The 21,419-nt window shown below is 40.7% G+C and overlaps 1 protein-coding gene and 1 long non-coding RNA gene across 3 annotated transcripts in view; one reads left to right on the top strand and one right to left on the bottom strand.

The window, feature by feature from the left end:
- The window catches only part of SMPX (small muscle protein X-linked), a 42,271-nt gene extending 28,027 nt beyond the window's left edge, over nucleotides 1-14,244 (top strand). For both annotated transcript variants that reach the window (XM_071749743.1, XM_071749722.1), the window contains exon 5: nucleotides 13,221-14,244. The gene's annotated coding sequence lies outside the window, so the exon portion shown is untranslated. The remainder of the gene's footprint in view (nucleotides 1-13,220) is intronic.
- LOC139798714 (uncharacterized) overlaps nucleotides 1-21,419 on the bottom strand; it is a 49,324-nt gene that overhangs the window by 17,248 nt on the left and 10,657 nt on the right. Inside the window, exon 2 of the long non-coding RNA XR_011726926.1 lies at nucleotides 1,101-1,177. This is a non-coding gene — a long non-coding RNA (uncharacterized lncRNA). The remainder of the gene's footprint in view (nucleotides 1-1,100; nucleotides 1,178-21,419) is intronic.

Below are 21,419 nucleotides of genomic sequence, written 5' to 3'. Positions count from 1 at the left end.
ACAAAACCTCATTGCATTTTAAATAAATTTCAGCAGCCTCAGCCCATGCCAACTCTCAAATAGCAAATCAAGCAAACTCGTCTTTTTCTCTCATAATTATCCAGCTTAATAATTCTCTTGTTGTCATTTTCCCCTTTTGCTACACTAAAAGAAGAAAAGTTGTGTTTGCTGATGCTGTTTACTTCTAGTTTCGTTGCCCTGGAATTTGAAATTCATAAACAGTCATGATGTATATAGCTTTCATCCCAAATTATGTATTTGCAAATGGCACCAAAATTCAATTACCTTCAGGACACACATGATCAGACTTTGTTTTATAAAATATTTTTTGACACAATCCTTTCTAAAACCAGCATGAAATGCACATTTTCTTCAGGGACAAATGAAAGGCAAAGTCTGGCCTGCCAAGGTTTGGTCACGTGGCTTTTGAAAGTCTAACCAGCTAACACCTAATGTTTAGACCTTTTCCCTCAAACATTAAAGTTTCATGAGAGCTGGAGAGTATTTGCAATGAAAAATGAATGGCAGAGCTATCAGCCTGGAGGACATGTGAATTCTAAAGAATAATGAAATAAAAATATTCAGATAGTGTTCAGGTCTGGTAGGAACTGAAAAATCAGGTAGTATGGGAACTAAGGGTGAACATTCATGAGTTTGTTGGTGCAGGTGAATTGAAACATTGTACAGCCTGCCATATATTTTGTTATCTGAAAACTAGGATTTATAACAATTATCCTCTGACTATATCATATCTGCAAAATTATTTGTAGTTACAAAAGTAACACAGTAATGATGATTCATTTTTTGTACATTCCAGTACATCTCTGCAGTAACCTACCTCACTTTAGATATAGGGAAAAGAAAATGTGGTACCTATATCTTAACTTTAGAATATGCCTGAAATTCTGTTAAGGCTGCGTGTTCAGTCTTAAATGATTAATTGATGCTTATGCGAGTAATTTATCAACTTAATATTGTTTTAATATGTGCTTTTTATCATTGGGTTCCTCAACTTTTTTGAAAAGGAAAAAGCCGTCAGCTTCACAAATAGGAACCAAAGCCAGTGGCACTTCAGAGATGTGTGAGGTGAGAGCACATACCTGGGGACTCCATAGGAATAGCAGCATCCCAGATATTTCGCTTTCCTCAGCCTTTGTCCCTGACACTCTACCATCTCCTGAAAAATAAAAATTCAGAATCCTTTCTTACAATTCTTTATTTTAAAAAATACAAGTTTTTTTTTTTTACCTCTTCTCAATACGTGACAACCATGCAGATAGCAAGCAGTGCTGCTTACAACTGGGTATGCATCTCTGGAGGAAATGCCAGCTTATTGGGAATATTAAGTGTCAGCCAGCATGACAATAACAAAAGACATGAGCATTCAGGTGTGAAATCAGAGAACCTTTCCAGCAGCAGCATTTTGCTGTGTGATATGTTGCATTCATATTTGAGAGAAAGTTTTGTACATAATTTAGAGTAAAGCTTTTAATATTTGATTGGCGAGCTAGCACCAAATGAAGTTCCAATGTGAAGTCCGAGGTAATTGCCTTCCTCCAGAATCCTTTTCCTGTAGTAACACAACTTACTTGAAAATCATTGCTTGTCATTTAATTATGTAGCCCAGTTATGAATTTTAGAGTTCATATGGTATGAAACAACACAGTCTTGAGGATGATAGCCCACTCCTACAAAGAATTTTATTTTGCTGTTTGAGGGACTACAGTAAGACTGCTGAAAGGATACAACTGGAAGAGTCTTTACCCTACTGAAAAATGTCAGTAAAAATAAAGTAAACTTTTTCCAAGTGACAGCCCCCCAAAGTCTACTATTTTGCTAGAAAAAGAAAACTGATGGGTTGAATTTTCACAGAAAAGTACAGAATATCTTGGAATTTTCAATTTCCTATAGGAAAAAAAAATCAATATTTTTAAACTAAATAGTGTCCTTTTTGTGAGAAGCTTTGTTTTGTTGGATTTCCAGCTTCTTGAACACCCTAAATATTAAATAACATTCCTAAGTACTCCCAACACCTCTGTTTTTCACTGGCATCAAGCCCTTGATGCTGTGGGTCTGGTGCAGGCACAGGCCATTAAGATTGTTGCAAAATTTTATAGTCCAAACCACTAGACTGAGGATTTAGAAGGTTGCAAGGTGCTACACCAAATATCCTCCTTCCCTCCTGTTGGTGGTCTGCCCATGCAACTCTCTGTAGAGGACTCTGAGCTGAGTGCCTGGCCAAGGCACACGCAGGGCTGGTGGCATGATGCTCCTGTCAGAGTGGATGGGATTATTTGTCAAAGCAGGCAGCAAGGTTCTGAAATGTGCAAAATGCATTTGGTCCTCCTTCTTGTGATGCCCTGCATGGGATATGAGAGGGTTTGTCTTTATGGAGCATCGGTGCTTGTGGTGGAACTGGCTCATGATCCAACCTGAAGGGCCCCACAACTCACCAGTCACTTCTGAAATGGTCTGGGAATTCTGGTTTAAATCCAGTTACACCATGCAATACCAGACATTATGTTCTTTCCTTTTTTACTTTAGCTTCATATACCCATGGCACTTACTGCTCCCAAATATCCCTGTGGTGGGCTACCAAGCGCTGACTGTAGGGAATCTCTGCCACAAAAGCACTCACCACCACCATATACATTTTCTCCTAGCTGGAAACTTCACTTTCAGAGACGCATCCTGGTTGAAAAACTCCAGTCATGCAATTAACTCTCAGCAGGTGCATTTCATATTGCATCAATGAGTGCCTCCTTGCAGAGCCTTCGTCACTCTCAGTACAAAAAAGATGTCCCGTTGTTTGAAATGTCACAGCTTTTTTTTTTTTTTTTCTTATTCTTTCAATAGCTAATTTTTATTGCTGCTTTATTCTGTACTGGATATTTTTTTAGCCATTATTCTATTTCAAGTAGTGCTTAGCCTGGGCCTTCTGCATGTATTTTTGTCCTGTAGACATCACTTGTACCAGTCCGTAGAGGGACCTAGCAACATCTTTTCATTTTCACAGTGCACCACCACCCCAGTGTGTCTCTGCTGGCTCTTTTTTCCCCCTGTGCCTTCAAGCTGCTAAGTGGCTTTGTTTATTGTTGGAGAAATCAATAGGATTCATAGCACCTCAAAAGAGGTAATAAGCACTTTGTAGGATTAGCTCCTAGGCCTTGGCTTCTTTACTGATGAGTTTGCTAATAGTAATTCCTTAAGTTTTACCATCTCTGTTAGTCTTTGTCTTGACAATCTGAGTTGCTATTATATGGAATGGAAATGAAATAAAATGAAACCAACCCTTTCTAATCTCAGTGCCATAATTTTTTTTTACTTCTTAAGCTTTTAAAGTCATGTGGCTCCACTAACAGACTATCTGGGCATAGCTGTTAATGTAATTAGGATGACACCTTAAAAAGGAAACCAAGCTCTTGAGTGATGCCTATGCTGGGAATAAAATGTTTTTCAAAGCAGAGGTTGTATGGGTGAATGTGGACAGCTCAACATAAAATTCAGAGTACAACTTTTCCCCTAAACTGATTAATAATTACAAAGAATATTAATTATAGTCAGACACCTGCATAAACCTAGCAGGGCTTAGTAAAGTGCCACAGAGGAAAACATGATTTTTTTTCAGAAGGCAGTACTTTCAAACATACTAGGGACTGCAGCAGAGTTTTCATTAACAGAGGAAGAAAGAGCCATTGCATCTCCTCATTAACAGTTTTAATCACAGTGTTTTTGTAGTGAAATGAGGCAACCAGGTGCCACTAATTGCCAGGTAGTGGGCATGAGCTTGTGTTAAGCCCACCTGTGCCTGATTAGGGTGGCCCCTACTGCACATGAGCAGGATTAGGGGGCCAATAAAGCTCACACCTGAGGAAGCCAGAGGGGAAGCCACTTTTGGAGCAGTAGCACTGATTCAGGCTGCTCAGCCCTGAGGGCAATAGACTCAGAGCACTATGCATGAGTTTCTGCTGGAACACCTGGTTGGACCTTGGAGCGCCGTGCCATAAAAGAGGTTCGTCTTGCTACAGCTTGTGGAGAATGCGGGTATAGACCTCGATCTAGCCCGTGCTCAGGTGAATCAGAAGAAAGGGAGCCAGTCTGGCGCAAACCAGCATTAGCAGAAACTCACAAATAGTGCCCTGAGTCTATTGCTCTCAGGGCTGACCAGCCTGAATCGGTGCTATTGCTCTGAAAACGGCCTCCTCCCTGGCTTCCTCAGGTGTGAGCTTTATTGGCCCCCTAATCCTGCTCATGCGCAGTAGGGGCTGCCCTAATCAGGCACAGGTGGGCTTAACACAAGCTCATGCCCACTACCTGGCCATTAGTGCCACCTGGTTGCCTCGTTTCACTACATGTTTTGAATATACTCTTCCATCCTTGCTTCCCATTTCAAATCACAAATGATCTCCTACATTACCAAAGCAATTGAAGATGGATCTGAAAAACCTTTTTATAAGGGCGACACTTTAGATTATGAGAAGTTAGAGAGAAAATTTTGATGAGAAGCAGAAAAATGAAATGAAAACTTGAATTTACCGTGATGTAAATACAGTGCAGCCACTGTACTTTTAAGACATCTGAGGTGTGAAGAGAAAATGTTAAGGGTAACTGCAGAAAAAGTCACAGCCACAGTAGCAATACTAATAACAGAAATAGTATCGATTAATTGGGTTTTTTGTAATACCATTTTAAAGTGTTATGTATAACATACAATTAGTCTGTAAAAATGATAGAATAAACTTCAAGATATGCTTTCCCAGCTTTTAGAAACTGTTAATTTTTATCACAATGAAGAAGTATTTATAGCAGCATCCGTAGTGAATCCATAAGCTAAAAAAATGTGTTGGTTAAGGTGCTACTTCATGTAAATGAAAACTAACACCTCATCAGATATTGTTTTAGTCAGCTTTCTGATCTCAACCAAGAGATGCCCAAATGGAAAAAAAAATACTGAGGAGACAGAAAGGTTCAGAACATATTTGTGTGCTTTTAGAGAGTGTAGCATCTGTAGCATGTTACAAGCCCTACACCTATTGAATTAGTGCCAGCCAGGAATTAGGAACACTTGTTATGGGAAAAAGTTCAATAATTTTTCACTAGAAACACTGAAAACTGTATTTGTTTTTTGTTTTGTTTTTTTTCAGTTCTGAAGCTCCTACTAATTGCAACATTTTGGACTATTAGGACCAACATACGATAGTATTTGGGTCATCTACATCCGGGCTCCACTTAACCAAGAAAAAAAGAAAGGCAATACACTTCATGTCAAGTATCATGGCTTTAGGAACATCAGGTCTTTTCAGAGAACAAAAATTTAGAATCCATATTCCTTCAGGGAGTTTGGAAAAGATTGATTATGACTCAAACAAAATGAGAGGATTTGCTTCTGAAGAGAAGAAATTCCAAGGAGAAATAATTTAGAAAAAAAAAATAGAAATAGTCAACATGATTTTTCCCAAGTATTTCAGCAGCCTTTTACCCTTGGGAGTTCCCCTGAGAGTGTTCTGGGAGGTGATGCCAGACTGGGGACTTGCCAGTGGGGGACTTGTTAGGTGTGCAGTGACTGCCTCAAGCTCCTCACTCCAGACATGGAGCCTGGGAGCTATAAAGTCTCCAGCTCCACAAAAAGTTTCCAGGGCTGCCTTACTACAATTCTACAGCTGGAATTGTGGAAATAGCAGAACCTGGGGTCAGCCCTGAATTTCTAGGGATTCCAGAGCCTTTCCTGAGAAGCCAGAGCACTGTAGTCCCTATACAGGAGAACCAGCCCTGTAGAACATGGCTTGGATCCTCTAAGAGCTGCCACCTCTGCTTGGCTCTCTGGTTCATGGCAGGGAGGGAGGTTTGAGGAAAGGAAAAAAAAAACCAAACTAACTTGACATGTGATGTTGTACACTGAGTGAGTCAGTGGTACTGTTGTCTTCTCAAGATGAGAAGATGCCTGCAGCTGGGAAAGTAGGTCTTATCAGAAAAACTGATAAGGGATTTTTTCCTTTGGGATAACAGTTGTCCTAGAGACTGTCTGAAGCATCTGAATCGTTGGCTTTTACTGTTGTTATGTGGTTAATCCAATGAAAACTGATGGCAAATACCAGTCTATCAGAACTGATAGACTTCTGTACTTATACATTAGTTCAGCATTAGCTTTATAAAGTTAAAAAATATCTGATGTGTCAAAGGTAAAGAAGCCAAGCTGCTGCTGTCAACCAGGAGTCCATGCATAAGCCTTACCATGAATACATTCACATGCATGTTTTTTTCATGTGTTCTCTTGCTCATGCTTATTAACTCTGCATAAATCAGCTGTCGTTGCAATCTCCAGATAACTAAGGGAATAACCTAGCAACCACACATAGCCAAAAATCCTTCAAAGAGCTTCAGACACATACTGGCAGCTAACCTGGTTTTTTACCACTGAAATAATTATGGCAACCATGAGGTCAGTGCAACACCATTCCTCTTAATTGTGTTATTCTGGGTAAGTACCTGATTCCTACCTTTCAATAGTGCCATGGATTTGTTCCTTACCTGGTGGGAAATGAATCTGCTGCCATAACATATTGATCTGAAAGGCCTCCATTTGATAGCTGTCATTTCAGAGCCACTGGGCTAAATCATCTCTTTTGCAAGCTCCTTTGCTGACAAAGCTTTGTGTCAATGGAGGTAACAAGAAATTTTGACAACAGTGCAACAGGAGGAATGTTTTCTCTGTACTGTTTTTTTGTCCTGAATAGAAGGTCTGTTGTGGTTGACTTGACAGGACTTGACTGCAGCTCCCTTGTGTATGCATTTACGGAACTAAAAAAAGTGGAAAGGGCCAAAACTGTCCTTTGTTCCCCATGTCATACCCTCTGAGGACAGATGTAACTTCATTTGAGGAACAATGTATGTATGAGAAAGTGAACATGTGGCTTTCAATAATTTCTTTGTGGTGAAGATAAGTAAAGTTCAGTATCAAAAAGATTATTTTCATATTCCAATGGAAAAAGCCATCCTTTTGGTCTAATATTCTTTGACAGACAAGTCTAAATAATGAAAGTTCTGACCTTTTCTTGTTCTGAAACTCTGCTTGTATGTGGATGCACAACCTGAATCTCCATTTTCAGCTTTATCCACGTTTTCATTTAGTGTAGATAAAGTAGAGGAAAACCCCACCAAAACCAGAACAAACCAAACAACCCCCCCCAAAAGAAATTCTTTAATCTTTCCAGTATTTCACAGAAAAATGGAATGGTTGAGGTTAGAAGGGACCTTGTTCAACCCCTCTGCTCTAGCTGGCCATGTAGAGCAGGCTGCCAAGGACCATTCCCTGAAAATATAAATGTGAGCAAAGATATTTAAAAAATCATATCAGACATCCCCAGATACACGAGAGCTGCTATTATTCTCCTGAGAGAAACATAACAAAAGTCATGCAATATTTTGCAATAAAAGATTCCAGAAAACATAGTTTAATTTAGAGTAGGATTTTTCATTTAGTCAAGTATCTGCCACTGGGAGGGAGTAAAAGCGTGAGCTCCCCTTTGCAACCTAAATCCTCTCTGTGATGTCTCATCAGTATTCATCTGTTAATCTGGAGCACATTTGACTTCCTACTACTTCTTCCACCATCTGTGTGGGCAGTGATACCAGATACTATATAAATGGTAAAGGAATTCCACAGGAGAATATGATCTTAGCAAGTGGTGCCCACCAAAGGGGAGCAAGGGCAGAGGAGTTAAAGCAGATGCCTTGGCATTTCAGGTTACAGTCTCCGGAAGGAAAAGGCTTTTACCAGGTGTTTACTAGAATTCGGGTACCAAAGGGGATAGTCTAGATTTATTTCACATTTCCAATTCTCTAGGCCAATCGAAGAAGAAATGTCTCTGGGTTTACCCTTTTCCCGAGATTTTCTTCCTGACGATCAGCATGTTTGTAATTCCCAGCTAATTCTGCTCCAGACTAACATAAGTTCATGAACTCTATCCCCTTCTTACTTTACTGAAACTGATACCGTTTTCATTCCCAGGGTGCTATTTGCTAGGAATGGCCAGAAGCCATTTCAAAGTTGTGGGAACAAAACTCTTTAATGAGTCTCTTAACTCCAGAGGAAGTCATTAACTTGATTTCCCGCTTGTACTTTTGATGAGGCATTTTTTTGGACCCTTTTAATCAAAATTTTCCAGTAGGTGCAAAATTTATCCAAGTAGCCAGACCTGTTGTCCATGTGTAATACCCATGATATGTAATGAATGCTTCCATGTGATTATAATCTTCAGAGTCTGCACGACTGAAATCATGCTTCACAGGATGCTTAAACAGAAAAGAAATAGCCCCATTTCTCCAACTGTAACCTTGCCTGTCCTCTCCCAGATAGAGGACTTCTTACTGCCTTTTCTCCAACACTGTATGTATGACTGCAATAGTGGTGAGTAAGAGATCTATAAATGGGTTCTGGTGAGGAGTAAACATCATGTGGTCGTTCACTTTGGAAGCTCGTTGAGTGGGAGGCATTTGCTGAACCTTGGTGCACTCGCTATAATCACTGATTTTCTGTCAAGTGCTAGTGGGATCTGTCTGTTTTCTCCTTTGCAAAGTTGCTCCTTATAAAACAGGCTGCCCTAACAGAATCTTAGGGTTAAATATATGAGGCTGGAAACCGTTCAAATGAAGATAAATTTTATTTAGCCCTCAGGTGATTAATGCACAGCCTTTAATTATGTAATATTAGCACTGAGTGTGGTCATTTTGTTGCATATATGGAGATACAGCCAAACTCTGGATTAATTTAATGTTTCATCTTTCAGCTATCATGTTGTATAAGAACAGGAAATACTGACAGTTGGAATTACTGGTGCTTTTTTTAGAGTAAATCTTTCATCTGCTTGCTGCTAACCAGTTTGGGCATATTCTCAGGCAGGGAGATGCAACATTAAAATCTATAATTTTGAAGAGAAAAAGAAAAGGTATTTTGCAGTTAATTAATTTACTTAGATGCATTTTTTAAGTTGCCTGTATGTTGAAAAACACAAAAATTAAATAGGAATAACCACTGCTTCTTACTGTGGTTAGAAAACCTGAGGGCAAAACAGTATTTTTTTGTCCCAGAAACTAACATTGGCATCTCATCAACTAAAATCACAGCCCAGATGATCCTCAGACAAGGAACGAAGAAAGTCTTGGAGGCTAAAAAAAACCCCCTTGATTCCATGATTCGAAAAAGCTCCTAAGCATGTGCTTATGTCCATCCTTAATCAGGACAACATTTAAGCCCTTGCTTTTAAGTACACCCTTTTCTGTTTTCTTGAAAATGGCAGAGTGTTTTTCAGTAAAATAAGGCTGATTGGAGATGCAAGTGAGGCACTGGAAGATAAGCTGCAGCAGCTGAAAGAATAACCAGGAAACATAACTGTGAGGATTATTAAGGTACCATAAGCAACCTATTTTTGAGTTTATAGTCTCCCATTGATCTCTGGAGGAGTTTGAGCTCTAAAAATAATGTGCCTTTGGGAGCTGGGAGAGAGAATTGGAACTGACTAGAGGGAGGTCTGAATGGATTGGAACATCATGGGGAGATAATAGAGGGTCCACTGACTGCAAGGGGAGTTCAGGTAGCAATTATAAGCAACCAGAGAGCAGAGACTACACCTGAACAACAGATAATATTATTAGCAAGTGTTAAAATAGCACTGCTTGCAAGCAAATTTGAGAACTGTGGACTTGATTCTTCTCAGCACTTGGGCATGGAGACAAGGCTCATCATCGTGACAATTTGTTCCTGCATTTGGATGGCAAGTGGCAAGGTTCTCGGGGCCTGTAGTTCTGTTTTTTTTTTTCCTCCTACAACACTAATCAACTACTGTTGTAGGTGCATGGCTTCCTAGAAGACTGGGTTTCCTTTAACTAGAGTTTCATTGGCTCGATTGTGACTGGAGAACTGGAGAGAGCAGATCTCTTGGAAGGTCCACTGCCTAGTGAGTCCTGTGCTAGGGGAGGGAGAATGAGAGAGATGCATGCTCAGGGGTATGATGCCAGCTGGGACACTTAACCCTGCTGTCATAAAGGTATTAAGTGATATTAATATTGATTTCAGCAGGACCTGGTTTTCAGAGACCTGGGGATTATGAGGAAGTGAAAGGAGGGCAAAGGAGTATTTGAAGAAATGAAGCATGTGGATAAAAGTAGTCCCAGGGGCCAGATGACTTGGACTATTAGCAACACAGTAACACAGTATATAACACCTTGTTGGTTTAGTTTGTCACCTCATTGACAGTTACACAGCAAAGCAGGGACAAGCAGGGACTTGAAACTGACCCATGGATCCACCCTGGTCCTCAGGAGTGGAGAACAGCTCCCCTTAAGAACAACAAAGCCTCTTCACAGACTGAAGGCTTGAGAGGACCTCTGGAGACAATCCAGTCAAAACCTCCTGCTTTGGACAAGGTCATTGCTCACAGCCATGTCCAATCCAATTTCGAGTATCTCCAAATACATATTAGGAAGGAATTCAGTGTGGGGATGGTGAGATAGTGGAACAGGTTGCTCAGGGAAGTTGTGTCCCCTCCCTGGCAGTGTCAGGGCCAGGTTGGATGGGGCTTGGAGCCACCGGGACTGGTGGGAGGTGTCCCTGCCCATCCAGGGGGGTCGGGTCCCATCCAACCCCAACCACTCTGATTCTATGATTCTATGATGGAAGGATACTCTTCACCTTCTCTAGGCAATGTGCTCTGGTGTTGGATCACCCTGATAGGGAAAGAAGTTTTTTTCCCTGCTCACATGAAATTCCCTCTATTTCAAGTTGTGCCTGTTGCCTCCTGTCTTGTCAAGGGGCACCACCGAGGAAAGTCTAGCTCCACCTCCTTTGTATCAAAGGATCTTTATCACCAAAGATCCCTGGGGGCTCAGTGTGTGCAGCACAGGATGACTGGTATTAAGAGCTCAGGTAATAAGGAAAGGCTAAACTACTTGGAGGAGATAAGCACATAGCTCCCACGCAGGGCAGATGTCTCCTCCAGGGTGACACCTCCAGAAAACTCAGCCTTATCATCTAAGACACTGAAGCTGCTAGGAAGGTATAAAAATGTCATGAAATCCTAAAAACCAAAATGATAAATTACAGCTTCATGCCACAAACCTGCCCACGATGAGTTTGGAGGCAGAACCTGACGTTCTTTCAGCAGAAGGATCAGAAAACACTTGTGACACACAGGGCCACATTATGCTGAGATGTGCCTGCTGCGCTCCACACACCCTCTCTCCTGAGCCCAGGCTCCAGAGCTCGAGTTTAGTCACAGCCAGGAATTGTTTTATCCACCCACCACTGGAAAACAAGCCACCTTGTGATATTCAGGAACAGGCACAGAACAGATTAAAAAGAGAAAGGAGAATACTCAGCTGAAGCAGAGGGAGAGAGTGTGTAGGCAGGCACTAATTATATAGGACAGGATTTACACGTGCCTGTGTATCCTGGGGAGCCATCAAATACAGCTTTAAAGTTGGATTTTGGTTTTGAGATCAGATAGATTAGTACCTAAAATTACCTGCTTGGAAGGAAATTTCAGCTGAAACAAACCAGTGCATTGCCTGAGTCAGGCTGCAAGAGGATGGCCTTGTTGGATTGCTGAAGGACAGAGAGCAGGACAGTAGCATGAGTGTGGTTTTGTCACCTCTTTCCAGTGGACAATGACACCCCCTCACTTTTTTTTCAAGACAAATTAATTAACTTTTGAGTTCTTTTTTTCAAAAGGTGCCAATGCTTTCAAGCAGCTAGTATAAGCCATGCAGGTTTTTTTGAGTTTTGTTTTTTGTTTTTTCTGAATAGCACCTCTTTTCTCCAGGAAAGTGTTTCTTCTCAAAGCTAAGCAATTCCAGCCTTCTTAATGTCCCCCCAATATTTGTTCAAATGTGTACAGCCTACACATATTCATGAGCACGGCAAAAACTCACTTTATGTAACACATCATGAAATGGAGAAGGCTGTCATTTTGTCTCTGTTCTGTGGCTTTTTCTCTGCTTTCTGAACATTTGTTAAAAGTTTATGAGTTCAATAAAATTTACCAAAAATAGAGATATTACTCCACCCTAAATACTTACGTATTACCTGATTCAATATATATGCTGAGGAACTTAATGTCTTGAACTTCTGAAAGTTAATTGCAAAACTTGTTTGCCTTAGACTGAGCTGTCTGGAACCACTGATATCTCTTAACTTCAAAGACAATAGGAATAGACCCTGTGCTGGACTTTAGATTTGCTGCCACTGTGCAGGAAAGAGTCACTGTAGAGAAGTTGATGGAAATTGCTCCTCATTCTCCAGACAGCAGCTAAACACTCCCTCACCTCTCTTTGCTTAAGCAAATAAATAAAGTAAATAAATTAGCTCTGAAGGGGTTTATACAAACAGCACAAAAAATACTATACCACCATGTCCAGAATGCTGTCTTTGATGCTGGTCAGCTATGAAAATTAAATCAGAAGTAGGGACAGAATGGAGGTGTGATAAAAACAGTTACAGAAGTAGATGCAGGACCAAAAGAAGAGAGGCTGAAAATCCCTGAGACTGTTCAGTTTGGACAGGAGACAAAGAAGGAGATGTGTCACCCATAAGGAACAGAGAAAGAAGGACAAGAGGGCAATCAAAGCAGCTGAAAAAAAATTAAATAAAATCTATATATACGTTTATGTGTATACTAGTATTTACTGGTACAATTAAATACTATTTTGACTTTTATCCAGTCGATACATCCTTATTACCTGTGGTTTGGCCACACTGCTGTGCCATATAGCAGGACTGACCTCCTCTGCCTGCTGAAGCAGTGTCAAGACATGCCCAGGGATGAATCCCAGGGCCCATTTGGGTCTGGATCCTGCTCTCCTAAGGTAGCTCAGAAGATCCCCACACCCTGCCAGGGCCTGGCCCATGGGATGGGGCAGCTACACTGTACTGAGAGGAAAACTCAAGGCTATAAAGGCTTGAGCTCTTACAAGAGTCATGAACTTTCATCATGGAGGTTTGAAGAGTGGGAGGGAAAAGCGAGTGGATCAAAAAAATTTGTTTCACACCCACACTGCATTCCTCAAGCTTGGGTGTAAACAAGCACTCTCGGTGAAAGCAAAATTGCAGGTGTGGGGAATGTGCTCCCCCTCACAACTTACAGGTGCTTTTGTACGTGCTCTCAAAATACCTCAAAATACCTCATCATGACAAATGATTAATTTCTGGTCTTGTATTTGTCACGCAGGTCTAACGAGAGAAACTGAATGGATTCCAATGCATGGAGGTGACTTGAAATATTTTATATATTTGTATGAAGACTGTGAACTTCCTAACTCTGCAACACCCCATAGGAAGCATCTTCTTTGTACATTTATATCAACGCTTTCTTGTTATCCATTTTGTTTAGTGTAGGAAAGTACTGATGAAATAAAAGAGAACACAGTAATTAGCATTGAATGTATATGTATTCAGGAATGATTTTTGACCTAAGAACAGGGAATACTCTAATTTGAAGTTTGAGCAAAAGTGGAATAAACTCAAAAAAACCACAGCCCTATATTATTTGCAATTAATTTGGTTTCTTCCCTTTTGAAAAAAAATAAAATCAATATGTATGAAAGTGCTTTAAAATTATTTGACAGAATGCAGAATAAATGAGGACTGTAACATCTAATTTCCTGTTGTGAACTCCTGGTTATAGAGCAGCAATTATGTATCACGTGTAATAAAGGAAATGCAAATATTAAAAGGGATGATCTTTCTGGTGAGGTTACCTAAAATCTTCTTTTGCTGTAGAGCTAAAGTATTTTTTTTTAATAATCTGAAATGCACTAGTGTTCTGATATCTATGTATCACCTTTAGTTTATAGAGTGAAAATACAAGATGTGACCTAGCTGACAGAAAGCCTGCAATAGGTCATGCAGGCCTGATGGAACATGCTCCTGTACATAGGTTGAATGATCACTATGTTCAAAAACCCAGATAAAAAGGGGACATTGAAATACCAATGCTGAGCATAAATCATGTATGATTACATCAGTTCTTACATACAGTGATTAATCTCTGACAATTGCTTTATATAGATTGTACATAAGTGAAGACTGTTCAATGCATAATCTATTTTTGGAAATGAGATCTTATTGTTAGAAATTTAATATGCTGTGTTTCCTTGGTCTCTCTTATGTTATTTACCATGAAGGGATGAGAGGAGCTGTTTTGTAATAATATTCTTTTGCCATTGATTGAAACTATTCTGCAAGCTCTGAAACTCTCTGCCTGGCTCTTGGTTATTCAATTAAAATAAAGATATTATTCTGTTTAGAAAACAGATTTCAAGTTGAGTATTACTAACAATGACATCCATTTAATTCTTGTTTTCCCCATAAGAAAAGAAAAAATCTAACTGGCAATATTTTTATATGTTAAGTTATTACATATATTTGCATGGCTTTGTTCAGGAAATTAGAGAAGAGCCCTACTTGATGCAGATCAATGGCAAGGACACTTGTATTTTTTTATTTTCAGTATGCAATTCTACCATTGCCAACTATGCTGCTTCAGCCTTATGGGCTGATAGCTGATTTCTCTTAAAGCAATCCCTGGTGATGAATGTTCCCAAAAAAGAGGTTGAAATGGAAGTGTCAAGAGGCAGAATCCAGCAGGAGCACCTTTAATTTGCATACCAAAAAGATTAACACATCTATTCAATTGTAAATGAATAATTTTCCCCCACTGGTTATCAGTCTCTGATATTGGACAGAATTGTCCCTGCCAGTATGGAAGTGATAAAAAGAGAAGGAAACACACACTCCCCTGAGCATGTTGAAGGCTAGATGAGTCAGGGCCTCCATTTTTTCTTTACTCACTACAAAAATACTCAGTTCAGAGAACTGTGGAAAGTTAAAGTCACATTTTATTCCCCTCCTTTCATGGTTAGGAAAGTTCACACTGGAAATTCTAGGGGATGGAGAGAATTGAGACCAAAGCCCAGTCATCATGTCTGAAAGTGAACATGAAAGAAAAAAAACCAAAACAACATTCCAGACACAGCTTTTGTCAGTTTTCAGCTCCTTGCTCCCAAATGAACTGGTACCACCAGTAGCCACTGAAGCATCTTCATGGTTGGGAGGGACTCAACAGGGGCAAAGAATATGTTTGCTCAGCTTCATTTTTATTTCAAATGACATTTCAAGATACATACAATTCCAAGCCCTCTCAAGGCTGCCAGATATGGGGCATGGGCATTATGACCCCGAGTTAGCACAAAGCACTACAAGGAATCTTTTCTAAAGCATAAAATTAGGAACCGTATGCTAGAAAAAAAGGAGGCTGTGAAGTGTCTCTGTGTCTCAGGAGCAAGCTGTTAACAACTGGTCTGAACCAGCATGTGGGAGTGATGCCACTTTTCATCCAAGTCTTATGAAAGTATCTGACTGTGGGGCATACACAGACCAGTGAGAGATGTCCCAAGCAGCTCTGAAGTCTATTACTTGTGGGGGGGAAAATTTTGTTCTCTAAATATGACATTTTGGCACAAATTTAGGGAAAGACTGAGGTCTCACAACGAAAGATGAGCACAGACATACTGTGTATATATTATAACATGCTAAAAATCATGCCTATTTCATGTGGTTAAAGCTAGCCTCTGTCAGTAGGAGACAAACTTACTAATTGCTGTATATTGACAACTTACTAATGATATGATACATGGATACTTGGCAGTGAAGCCAAAGGAGAAAACCAGAAATAGGTATCGTGTTGTGCCCACAGCAAAGGTTTTAGTCTAAAGAAACACCAAGACCCTGCTCATCTGCAGAGAGACTTTTTATCATTCGTCACTGAACAAAAACATGCTCTAATGATTTCTCTGGTTATCTTCACAGAAAAATGAAACCACATTTAGCTTGGAGGTAAAGGTAAAGGTAAAGATAAAATGGTAATTACTGTTAGTGGAAAACTTCTGTTGAATTTGAATGTATTTCAGTTGATGACTCTGGTTTAATAACTTTCATTTAAAAGATTATAATGCTTCTGCATTTCTAAGACAAATAGTGCCACATGTCTTAGAACCCTGTAGGCTAGGCTTTATGCATAACTCAAATTATAGAACTAAACTGGCAGTTTTGCATTTTCTCTAATTGTGTAAGCTATTATTTTTTTATATTTAGGCCCCACTGTACTAGTTGGCTTACCAAACCAGCAAAAAAGATCTGTAGTTACAAGCAATTGTGTTCATGGATGTGAACTCCCAAAATCAAAGTCTTGAGGTGCAGTTCATTGAGGTCAGTGGCACCTTACCAGGGCTGTGCTCAGTGCAATCGCAAAGGTGATGAAGATGGCCCTTTATTTATCTCTTGCTCCATGCTGTCTGTAAATTATTTATGGGAAGATGTAATAAAAATCCGACACTTGTGCCATTTTGTAATATAAAAAATTTATGTTGAGAGAAGAGAATTGGAGAAGGCTATCTAAGGAAAACAGTTGTGTTTTTCTTGGTAATAGCTTCAGGGCCAAAGTGTTGAAACAATTTTCTTTTGCTATTGTGACTAAGTCCTGGTTTCCCTAATATGTACACATTTAATTTGAACAAGTTTTTGCTTTATAAATCAAGCAGATTAAGTAGTGTGCTTGGCAAAAAAAAAATTAACAGCTTTGGCACATGAGCTGCCTGGTACTGCTGGTGCCTGAATAATTACAAAAGAACTCCCTCTAATGCCAGTTTTTCATCCTTTAAATATAGTGCAGCTTTGCTATTTACTTTATGCCCCTAGATAAAACAGTGCTCTGGAGACAAAAAACTCAGTCAGACCTGGTAAAATCCAGTTTTCCTGAGTCTTTGGAAGCAGTCTGAAGCCACTTATAAAATAAACATGACTGTTTATATGTTATACTCCCTTCCCACTACTTTGTTTTGCAGTAACTATGAAGTGAACGTTTTCAAAGATAACCTAGAGAAGGCTGGTGGCTGACTGCAAGTGCAAGAGCAAAGTACAATAAAAAAGTAACAATGTTCTGGCCCTGATACCAACCGTAGGTTTCATTGCAACTGTGGCTGAAAAATCTTGCCTTTTAAAATTAAATTTGACTTTGTCTGGATGCCATACTGTGAAAAGTGACCTAATCCTTTGCTGTATTTTCAGTGACACTGGAATTTAATTTGTCTTTCTCACTCTTAGTAAATGTTTTTATAGGTACTGCATTAGTTTCTGTTGAGAATATGCTTCATCTAATGCAGTGGTTGTTCATCTAATACTTATGACTTCACTCACTGATCATTTGCAGGGTCAGAATAGAACTTAACAGATTTCCCTTGTATCAGGATACTGATAGTGAAAGCACTGACCTGACCAGAAATCAACATGTGGCTGAACTTGACTTTGTAATGATGCAACACACAGTATTTTCTCTCCACCGTGGGTGGAAATTATTCACTTTCTCTTTGCACTTAGGTGTTGATTGTGCTGTTCCTCCATGCTCAGCCCTGGTGAGCCCACAGCTCTAATCCTGTCTTCAGTTTTGGGCTCCTTATTACAAGAAGGACACTGAGGTGCTGGAGCAAGTCCAAAGAAGGGCAGCAAAGTTGGCAAAGAGTATGGAGAACACATCAACTGAGGAGTGGCTGAGGGAACTGGGGTTGTTTAGCCTGGAGAAAAGGAGGCTGAGGGAAGACCTTGTCACTCCCTACAACTGCCTGAAAGGAGGGTGCCTACAGTCTCCTGAAAGGAGGGTGTAGTGAAGTGGGTGTTGGTCTCCCAAATAACAAGCAACAGGACAAGAGCAATTGGTCACAAGTTGTGCCAGGGGAGGTTTACATTTGATATTAGGAAAAATTTCTTCACTTAAAGGTTTGTCAGGAACTGGAATAGGCTGCCCAGTGAAGTGATGGAAGTAATCACCCCTGGAGGCATTTGAAAGATGTGTAGATGTGGTACTTCAGGACATAGCAGTGTTAGGTTAATGGTTGGACTTGATCTTAAAGGTCTTTTGCAACCTAAATGATTCTTTGAGTAAGTTCAGACACAAGGGGAAGTATATCGACTCATCCAGAGTAGTGGGAGAACACAAAAGGTGTCAAATCATAGAGTGAGAAAGGGAAGGTAAGAGTGAGAGGCAGAATAGGACGTAAACATAGGCTTCTGTTTTGAGAAACAAGCCAGGGAGCAAGAGTTACTCACATTTTTATTATGAAGCCCAGCAGTCACACAGGAGCAGGTCCAGCAGGCTGGAAAATGGTGTGTGCTGGACTGACACATGACAGGTGAATGTTTAGAGGAAGGTCAAAGACTTGCAGAGACGTCTCAGGGTCCTTTGGGTCCTTACTGTTACTGACCTCAAGAAATCTACCTTGGTCCTCACCAACAGTCCTGGTGTGTGCTGAAGTGCCCTTCTTGAGATGCAGTGTGAGTGATGGAGGAAGCTCATGGGGCTGAACAATTAGGGCTTAATGTTGCTGGTTGTCCTCACAGCTGTTGCCAATGATGGCCCTGGCCTGGAGGCCATATCCAGAATTGGGAAGGTCAGGAGACTAAGCAGATGTATGTTTTTCTACAGAAACCAGGAAAAGAGCACAAATTCTTAACTTTTACTGCACAGTCAAGAAGCAAATGCACACAGACAATCTAACAAAGCACTCTGCACTGTGAACATATGGTGTTCTTTTCCTCCTCCTCCCTTTTTCCATGACAGCCACATGTCACTGGAGCCAGGGTATGGTTTACCAGCCCTCTGGCTTTCAAAATGTTCTCAGCACTTCTCACATACTTCCTGCGTGCACGTCCATGCACTCATCCTCCATTTTTATTGCTCAAGGTTAGTGAGGATAAATGAAAGTCTCCAACACCACTTTCTATGGCCAGTTAAGTTCTCTCAGATAATCTCCCATGAGGTCACTCAGCTCTTTGAAATGTCATGCATGCATGTGATCTGAAAGCCTTCACAGGCTGTCCTCATGCCTGAATGACATCCCGGTGACTCAGGCACCAATGCCTCTGAATAAGGCCACCTCTTAATTCTCTGCTCTGACTTTTTCTCCTGTAAAACACCGTTGACCATCCTCATGCTGAAGGCTATCAAGCTGCTCAGGGCAAGGGGGGAGAACTTTCTGGAGAGGGGGAAAATTACACTGGACTGTGATGCATGGTTGGGCAAATTCAGTCAAGACCAAATTTGTATAGTTGTTGTGACACAAATAGGACATCTGGGCTCCATCCTGGCCCTTGAGAAGAGAGGAATGTGCTGTGCCTACACTGCCTGTCTGGCAAGGCAAGCAAAAGCTGAGCTGTGCTGCAGTCATGTCTCTGACCTAAAACCAAGGGCCAGGTCATCTGCTGGTGCAGCGGGACACTGGGCCATCCATGTCACTGAGTTCTGATGCTTTGCACCAGCAGATGTTTTTGCTTGCAGCCTCAGAGTTTTAGGGAAAGAAAGAGACACTCAGAAGACTGTAGCCTGCAAGGATGGAAAAAAAGATGAACAACATCCTTCACCCAGTGGGAGGATGAACTTAATTTCCTGGGTTGCTATTTCATGTATGATGCCTGTGGTTCACCAGCACAGAGTTGGAAAAGAGCCTCAGCAGATCATGGGCTCTAGAGGAGCCTGGGGAAGAGCATGGTTCAGAAAGGTGGGACCACTGCTTCCCAAATCCCATCCCACTAGGGTGCTGGCAAGCCCAGGTGGCAGGGAGGGAGGACTGAGGACCTACAGCCTTCCCTTCTATCTCCTTCCCTCCAGGGATCTTCAGGCTCTGCCAGCCTGGCCTCTCCCATGGTCAGTCCCATCCAAGCTGCCCAGTCTGGGCTTCCTGCCCTGCTCTGCTGCAGGGAGCTCTTCACATCCTTTAGTTTTCCACTGCAAAGTCATTCTGATCTGCTTGAGCAGGACATGAACCTGCACTTTGGGATGTGATTTTCCATGACAGGTGGGCAGGGTTACGTCAGGAAATGCACATATATGTCAATGAAGAGTCATTCTTCTTCCAAAATTTGTCTTGCATCCCAGCATTCAGATTGGTGTTGCATTGCCCATGAAATCTTTCCTAAGTGCAGCTTCCAACTCTGCAAGGGGGTCTCTCTTCTGCAGCTGCATCAACCTGATGCAGGACAGGATGAAGCCAACAGAAGAACATGGCAATTGTTACAGTCTCTCTTGTTGGTTTTCTTGGCTAAGTGATATTTCACATGTTTTGTTTCTTCTCTTCAAGAAAAAAGAGCACAAGAAAGGCATATCCAGAAATTCAAATTCCTAATACTCAGAATAAGAGCTTTTCTACTCTTCAATTTTCAAATAGATAGAAAACTACCCACATTATTTATCTTAATGTGAGGCAGGGGAGAAAAAGAAAAAACAACTCTGACATCAGTAGTGGTGGTGGAGTTAATTTTGGTACTACTCCAGTCAGTTGGCTGAAATAGTTTCTTTACAGATTGATCTCAGCAGAAGAGCTCAAGTTGTGACATCCCCAGGAAGGGGAAGCTTTTTAAACAGCAGTGATGTTGGACAATGACTTTCTAATGACTCCTCCTATGAAGAGAGGCAGTGCTTTTAGGCAGGCACTTTGCAGCCCTTTGTCCTATACCCTTCCAGCTTATTGACATGATCAGTAAATTTTCCAAACAGGACAATTATGGTGTCTCTAGAGCATCACACTGCAGCATGAATCCCAAGTTTATTCCTTTTTAAGGCTTTTGTTTTTCAGCAAAGCTTCTCTATTTAGAAAATAGCTTGTGTGAATCACCAAGGCCTGATAAGACACAGGCCTCATAGTTCAGAGGATTTGGTGACAGGAGGCTTATCATGAACAGAAGATCTAAGAGTAGAGTCCTCAGAAGAATTCAAAAGACCACCTAATCCATCTCCTTGCTTCCTATGTGGAGCATTTATACCTGCCTGATTGCTATGCAGATCTGTAGGGAATATATTCTTTAAAGGGCACTTTAAAAATCCATCCATGATAGCAACTCTACTATCTCCCTAGGCAACCTATCCTAGCATTTTGTTATCCTTACTCTTAGAAAGTGTTTCCTAATGTAAAACTTATATTATTGATCTGCATAAAAGCAACATTTATGGGTGATATTAAATGTGATGCTTGTGCAGGAAACATACAACACTGAGTAGAGCAAACTACAAAATTATGTCAGTCCTTTAAGTTTATATCCAAAGGGTTGGTTGAAACCTTGCATTTCCCAAGGCATCATTAACCTGCATGCAGGGGGCTCTTAAGTGGGAAACTTATTTTCTTGTGATTCTTCTAAATCAGATGACAAAAATAATGAGTTTTTTAAAAAAAATTGAGCTGGTTCTAGCTGAAACCAAGAAACAGCTAGAAGATCACAGTCTGAAGAAGAGTAGTTATGAGAAGCTTCACCTTCTCTAATGCCCATACAGACCAAAAGCAAAACAAGGCAGAAAAGGGGGAGAAGAAATGACTGAATATCTAAA

The sequence above is a fragment of the Heliangelus exortis genome, chromosome 1, assembly GCF_036169615.1.
Source record: "Heliangelus exortis chromosome 1, bHelExo1.hap1, whole genome shotgun sequence".
Classification (NCBI taxonomy): Eukaryota; Metazoa; Chordata; class Aves; order Apodiformes; family Trochilidae; genus Heliangelus; species Heliangelus exortis.
Note: the sequence above shows the minus strand (reverse complement) of the source record. Positions and strands in the feature narration are given on the sequence as shown.